The sequence below is a fragment of the Carassius auratus genome, chromosome 18 (assembly GCF_003368295.1).
Source record: "Carassius auratus strain Wakin chromosome 18, ASM336829v1, whole genome shotgun sequence".
Taxonomy (NCBI): domain Eukaryota; kingdom Metazoa; phylum Chordata; class Actinopteri; order Cypriniformes; family Cyprinidae; genus Carassius; species Carassius auratus.
This window is the reverse complement of record NC_039260.1, coordinates 14,884,530-14,891,817: the sequence shown is the minus strand read 5'-3', so window position 1 is coordinate 14,891,817 and position 7,288 is coordinate 14,884,530.

Here is a 7,288-nt window from a genome sequence, read left to right as displayed (position 1 = left end):
GACTATAATCACAAATCTAATGAAACACTACTTCCAGGATATACAGTTTTGCCTTACAACATCAGGCTTCACCACCAGTTGGCAACCGCTGGAGGTAGGCATCATGGCGGGGTGCACCATCTCCCCATTAGCCTTCACGATGGCAATGGAGATCATTATTAGAGCCTCAAAATGGGTTGTAGGAGGAGAACGACTACAATATAATCAGAAGTTACCACCAATTCGAGCCTATATGGATGATCTAACAACACTCACAACAACTGTCCCCTGCACCAAGAGACTGCTGGAGAAACTTCATCAAAATATAACATGGGAGAGGATGAAGTTAAAGCCCAGTAAGTGCAGAAGCATCTCCATCGTAAAAGGACAAGTCACAGACCAAAGATTTCATGTCGGTGGAACACCTGTACCAACAGTCTTAGAAATGCCAGTAAAGAGCTTGGGGAGATGGTATGATACGAAACTCACAGACACCGAGCAGTTTGGACATCTAAAAAATGATATCAACATGTATATGGAGCGCATTAACAAGACATTGTTACCAGGAAAACTTAAGGTGTGGTGCTGTCAGTTTGGCATACTCCCAAGACTCTTGTGGCCGTTAACTGTCTATGAGATCCCCATCACAAAAGTTGAAAAGTTGGAACGGCTGATAAGCATACAGTTGAAGCAGTGGCTGGGAATTCCACGTTGTTTAAGTTCAGTCGGACTTTGTTGACATGGCAAGCTGGAATTACCAATCACAGGGCTTGTGGAAGAGTTCAAATGCACCAAGGCAAGGCTCGTCATGACCCTCACGGAATCCGAGGATGCAGTCATTCGAGCAGCGCCCGAGTGGTAGCGGGGAGGAAGTGGACTCCATCAGAAGCTGTTCAAAGTGCAAAGTCTGCGCTTCACTTCAGAGATGTGGTTGGACAAGTACAGCATGGGAGGGCAGGGTTCGGAATCATCCCAAAAACTCCTCTGTGTCACAAAGCAACATCAGTGCAGAAGAGACAGCTAGTGGTAGAAGAAGTAGGAGACAGGAGGAGGATGAGCGACATGCCAAAGCTGTCTCAATGGCCAAGCAGGGGAAATGGACCAGCTGGAAGGGCCTTGAGAAGAAAAAGCTCAGTTGGCGTGACATCTGGCAAATGGATGGAGCACGGCTGAGTTTTGTCATCAGAGCCACATACGACCTGCTACCATCCCCTCAAAATATGAAACAGCGGTATGGAGAAGATCCCGCCTGTTCCCTGTGTCAAGTACCTGCATCCCTAAGGCACATTCTATCAGGGTGCATTACAAGTCTCACCCAAGGGCGCTATACTTGGCGGCATTACCAAATACTTTGAGAACTGGCATCAATACTTGAACAAAGACGAACCACCACAAACAACCTCCCACAAACATAGGCAGGACAGGTCTACTTTACAAATTTTGTACCAGCTGGCCAACATCTAGAGCATCCTATAACACCAAAAGTTGCAAGCTTCCTGCAATCAGCACGGGATTGGAAATTGGAAGTGGACCTTGATAAGAAGCTTGTGTTTTCCCCCCAGAAATAGTGGCTACAACACTCCGGCCAGACATGTTCCTGTGGTCTCTAACATCAAAGCTGGTATATGTTGTCGAATTAACAGTACCATGGGAAGAGGGGGTCGAAGAGGTTTATGAGAGGAAAAAGAACAAATATTCTGACCTGGCAGCTGAAGCATCCCGGAACGGCTGGAAGACTAGCATCTTTCCAGTAGAGGTGGGATGCAGGGGATTTGTTGCAACATCTAACACCAGTTTGCTAAAAAAAAATAGGGGTGAAGGGTCGCTCTCTTCAACAGGCCATCAAGTCCATATCATGTGCTGCTGAAAAAAGCAGTAATTGGCTCTGGATCAAGCGCAAGGATCCCATCTGGTCAGTAAGGTAGAGACAGATGGAGGGGGTCACGTGGCCAGGACCTGGATGGCAGCTTAGCGGAGAGGCTCCGAGAAACCGTGCACAATTTAAAATAAAACCCCTTATAAACACGGCCAACATTCGAGTAAAGTATCAGCGTTGATATGTCAAATCCTCAAGTAACTAAGCAGTGTGAAATTTTTACTCGAGCACGCAAGGGCAGCGTTAAAACAACTTCGTCGAGCTCACCAGGTAAAGTGGAAGCTAACATGGATAGCGTAGCCGAAGTTTTAAACGAACTGAAATTACTTCGATCAGAGATTGGAACGAAGTTGGATAACATAGATACCCGTCTGACTGATATGGCGAACTCAATGACCTCGCTGGAAAGCAATGTGTCCGATGTAAAACGAGATGTTTCTTCTAATGCAGCCCGCATTGAGGAGGCCGAAGGCCGCATACACGATGCAGAACAGGCACTTGAGAAAACAGAAGCGGCACTCGACTCAGTCATCAAACGAGTTGTTTACCTCGAATCAAAGACTGATGACTTGGAGAACCGGGGCAGAAGGAAGAACCTCCGGCTCTATGGTATTCGAGAGGGCGCCGAGGGTCAGAAAACTCTCCTCGAATTTATAAGCGAGAGGTTGACACAATGGCTGGGACCAGACAAATCATTCACCCTAGAGCGAGTTCATCGCACACTCGCATCTGGGAAGCCCAACCAAAACAGAGCAATACTCATCCGCTTCTTAAAGTTTCAGGAGAAAGAATTTGTCTACTGTGAATCAAGGCGACGAGACATCACGTATGACGGAGTCAAAATATCCTTTGCACAGGATCTCTCAGCGGAGACGGTACGGATTCGACAGGGATTTAATCCAGTCACGAAATTGTTTGTGGATATCAACGCCTTCCGTGGATTTCAGCACAACCCTTGCAAGCTTCGAGTGTTACACGATGGCAAGATCCATCTCTTCTCAACGCCGCAAGAAGCTGAAAAATTCTATAAAAGCATCTCACAGTCAACGTAGAATCTACAGTTAGATGTCTATGGCATTAAACCAAGAGGTAAAATGTTTAAGCAGCTGTTGATAAGACGGACAATCGAGATGTAACGTTACAGCGGTAGTGAGTCTAAATAACTCAAAGCATGCTTCAGTTGGAGTGTGCAAAGTTTTAAGTATGCATATTGCAATCACTTTCAGCGCGACGCGTTGGGTACAACTATGCTAACTTTGTTCTATATAGTTCGTATGTTATGTGTAGGCTATTAGATAAAGAAGTATTGTTTTGAAATGGTCAAGTTACATGGGCTATTCTTATAGTTAAAAGGGGGATAATATTTTAAATTGAATGTGCATGGTTGACATTCGGTCACTGACTGTTTTGTTGGGATCTTGGGCTGAGCTACGCTGACTAGTTGCTCCTCAAATATTGTGGATCAGCGTCCCTCAGATTCTTATTTAAGGGGAGGGGGGTAGGCACTTCAGTTGGAAGTACCGGGGTTAAAACTCGAACAGTTCGATGTTCTGAGTGTGGGTGACTGCCTGTAGGGTGGGGGAGGTTCGTGTACACTTGCATCTTTTTTTTCTTTTTTTTTTTTTCTTTTTTTTTCTTTCTTTTTTTTTCTTTTTTTTCTTTCTTTTTTTAATTTTTTTTTTCTTTCTCTCTCTCTCTTTCATCTACTTCCATTTATATTTCAAAATATGCCTTGATAATTAATGGAGAAAACAAAACTAAAAAACAGTCTGGACATTAAAATTACAAGTTGGAATGTCCGTGGAATGAGAAAATTGACCAAACTGAAGCAAGTATTGAACAGGGTAAAATATCTCAAATCTAAAATAGTCTTTCTACAAGAATCACACTTTGTTGCAACAGATATACACAACTTAAATAAAAGATGGCCTGGCCAAGTATTTCACGCAACTTTTAATAGTCATGCAAGGGGCGTAGTTATCCTCATTCATAGATCATTGTCATTTCAAGTTACAAAAACTATACAGGATCATTCAGGAAGATATGTTATTGTTCAGGGGAGTATTTTGACACAAAAGCTTAATCTTATTAATATTTACGGTCCAAACGATGACAGCCCATTATTTTTTGAGAAATTATTTTAAACTTTATCTGCTTTGGAGGGATTTCATATAATCGGCGGAGATTTCAATTGTACCCTCAACCCTGTTTTGGACAGATCCACCCAAACTGATACAACTCATATACAAACTAGAAAAATTATCATTGATTATATGAGGGATCTAAAATTAATTGAAGTTTGGAGAATGCTAAACCCAAATAGAAGAGAATATTCCTGTTACTCAAGTTCCTATAAAACTCACTTGCGCATAGACTATTTTATAATCTCAAGGGAATTATTGTCTAATGTGAAAAAATGCTGGTATAATAGTATAGTTATTAGTGATCATGCTGCGGTATCTATGGATATACATTTGGGTAGATTTCAGCATTGTTCTAGATGGAGGTTACAAACTTATTTGTTACAAGACCCAGCGTTTATTACATTTGTGGAGAATAGTATTGATAAATATTTTCAACTAAATACGAATGAAACTACGGCAAGTATTAGATGGGAAGCGTTTAAGGCTTACATAAGAGGAGAAATGATCAGTTATACAAGTGCTAAAGCTAAACGAAATAATCAGGAATTACAAAATCTAGAGGATCAAATAAAAAAAGTTGAAATTGAAATAAGTATTGATAATAATCCTGAAAAATTACATGACTTGTCTGTTATGAGAGCTAATTATGATAAATTGACAACTGACAAAGTGGCTAAAAGCTTAATGTGGACTAGGCAAACATACTATGATCGGGGGAAAAAGCAGGTAAGCTGCTGGCCTGGAGGATAAAGAAAATGCAATCTGAAAGAGCAATTAACTCTATAAAGCTGAAATCCGGTAATCTAACTATGGACCCAATAGAGATAAATAATCATTTTAGAGACTTTTATCAGCAGTTATACAAATCAGAATATAAAGCAAACAATAAAACAGCTCAGAAATTGTTTTTAGATCAGCTGCAATTTGAGACTATATCAGAAGATGAGAAAACAGCATTAGACAGCCCATTAACAATAGAAGATCTTAGTGAAGCTATAGGAGATATTAACAGTGGTAAAGCACCAGGGCCAGATGGGATTCCGATAGAATTGTATAAAATATTTAAAAGACAGCTTCTAAGACCATTACTTGACATGTTTGAGGAATCATTTATTACTGGAAGGCTCCCAGATTCATTAAGACTGGCTATAATAACTATAATATTAAAACCAAATAAACCCCCAACTGAATGCTCATCATACAGACCGATTAGTTTAATGGGATGTGATACAAAAATACTTTGTAAAGCACTTGCTAGAAAATTAGACAAACACCTTCCCCAATTAATTAGTGACGATCAACAAGGCTTTGTACAAAAAAGACAAGGTTATCATAATATCAGAAGAGTCTTGAATGTTCTACATGAGAGACACAATGAAAAAGACACCGCAATGTTATCAATAGATGCATGCCAAGCATTCGACAGAATAGAATGGGACTATCTCTTTGATGTTCTTCCAAGATTTGGATTAGGTGAAACTTTTCTGAAGTTGATTCGACTGTTATATACGGACCCAGCTGTTGAGATATTAACCAATAACACCATCTCAAGATCTTTCAATCTACAGCGATCCACACGTCAGGGGTGTCCTCTGTCCCCCCTGTTGTTCGTGTTGGCAATCAAACCCCTAGCTATGGCAGTGAGAGCACATACAGGAATATCAGGTATTATAATTGGGGAAAAGGATCATCGTATCTCTTTATTTGCTGATGATATTATATTTTTTCTCACTAATGTGAAAAGTAGTATTTCCAATTTGATGAGCTTAATCGAAAACTTTGGAGCGTTTTCTGGATATAAAATTAACAACTCTAAATCAGTATTATTATTTCTCAATAAGGAAGAAAGACATAGACCCATAATAAATACCCCTTTTATGACAACTACAGAAGGCTTTAGGTATTTAGGTGTCAAAATTACTCCTGACCTTAGTGAAATCCTCTCAATAAATTACGATCCCCTGGTGGAAAGAACCACTGAAGCATTGAAAAAATGGTCAAATTTACCAATATCCATGATCGGACGAATTAACATAATTAAAATGTCTATTTTACCCAAATTCTTATACTTTTTTCAAACACTCCCATTGCCATTACCAAACCTGTTTTTTAATAAACTTAACAAACTAATTGCTCTTTTTATTTGGAATGATAGAAAAGCTAGACTTCGCCTTAAACTATTACACCTGCCCTATGAAAGGGGAGGGCTTCAACTTCCGAATTTTAGATGGTACTATATGGCTGCCCAGCTGACTTCAGCATTAAATTATTTCTGCACAACAACACCTCCAGCTTGGGTAGACATCGAACAAGGGTCCATCCCAGATATGCCATTAAAGATGTATCTATACTCCTCAGATATAAAGTCATTGGAGAAGAAAACTAAAAATCCTTTCCTTAAAAATACTGTTTCTATCTGGCACGCCGCACATAAGCATATTGGGGGTATGCCGAGATTATCCCAGTTTACTCCTATTTGGAGTAATGAACAATTTATACCTGGTAATAAAGATGGTGGATTTAAGTTATGGAATATAAGAGGCATTCAGAAAATGAAGGATTTATATGAAGATGGGGTTTTACTTTCATTTGATCAGCTGTGCCAGAAATATACAATCCCTAAAAAACATTTTTTTTTAAGTATTTGCAGTTGAAAAGTTACATGATATCAAAAGAAAAACAGATACTCTGTATGCCATCTTTATCAAAATTAGAAGAAATAACTCTTGGAAATTTAGAAGGCAAAGGTCATTTATCTGTGTACTATAATCTAATGGTCAAACACAGCACTGAATCAACATTGGACAAATTAAATGCCTGGAAAATGGATATAAAAGAAGATATAGATGAAGCAGACTGGAAATATGCATGTCTTAAAGCACAAACACAGACAATAAATACAAGGTTTAAATTACTTCAATATAAATGGTTAATGAGAACCTATATAACACCTGTCAAACTTCATCGAATATCCTGTAATATTCCAGATGTGTGTTCTAAATGCTTGGATAACAAAGGTACATTATACCATTGCCTCTGGGAATGCCCAAAAATACAAAACTTCTGGAAGGAGGTTTTAAAATGTATGTCAAATATGTTTGGTATTAAAATTCCTATGAATGTAAAACTTTGCATTCTTGGAATATATCCAATGGACATCATACAAACATCAAAACAGATTAAACTTATAGACTTTGGTATGCTTCAAGCCAGAAGAGCTATTGCACTATGCTGGAAGAGTATGGATGCTCCATCCATGAAAATGTGGATTAAGGAGATATCAAACTGT